Genomic DNA, 263 nt, shown 5'->3' with positions numbered 1-263 from the left:
CTTGTGCTGTGCTGTATATTGCAAGATCAGCAGTAACAACGGTATGATTTTGTCCCAAAGATTCAGGCTTGTTTTTTGATTTCACTAGACGATTCATTCATTCATTCATTCATTTTTATTTAATTCCTTCGACAAATAACATTTGTATGGAACAAGTCAATATAACATTAATTAAACAAACGAACAGTTAAACAAACAAACAATTAAATATTGGAAGATATAAAATATTCTTGTATGTTGTAGAAACACCCATTGACTAGATA

The sequence above is a fragment of the Photinus pyralis genome, unplaced genomic scaffold, assembly GCF_008802855.1.
Source record: "Photinus pyralis isolate 1611_PpyrPB1 unplaced genomic scaffold, Ppyr1.3 Ppyr1.4_LG5, whole genome shotgun sequence".
NCBI classification, from domain to species: Eukaryota; Metazoa; Arthropoda; class Insecta; order Coleoptera; family Lampyridae; genus Photinus; species Photinus pyralis.
The sequence above is the reverse complement of the archived record's forward strand: the minus strand, read 5'-3'. Positions refer to the sequence as shown.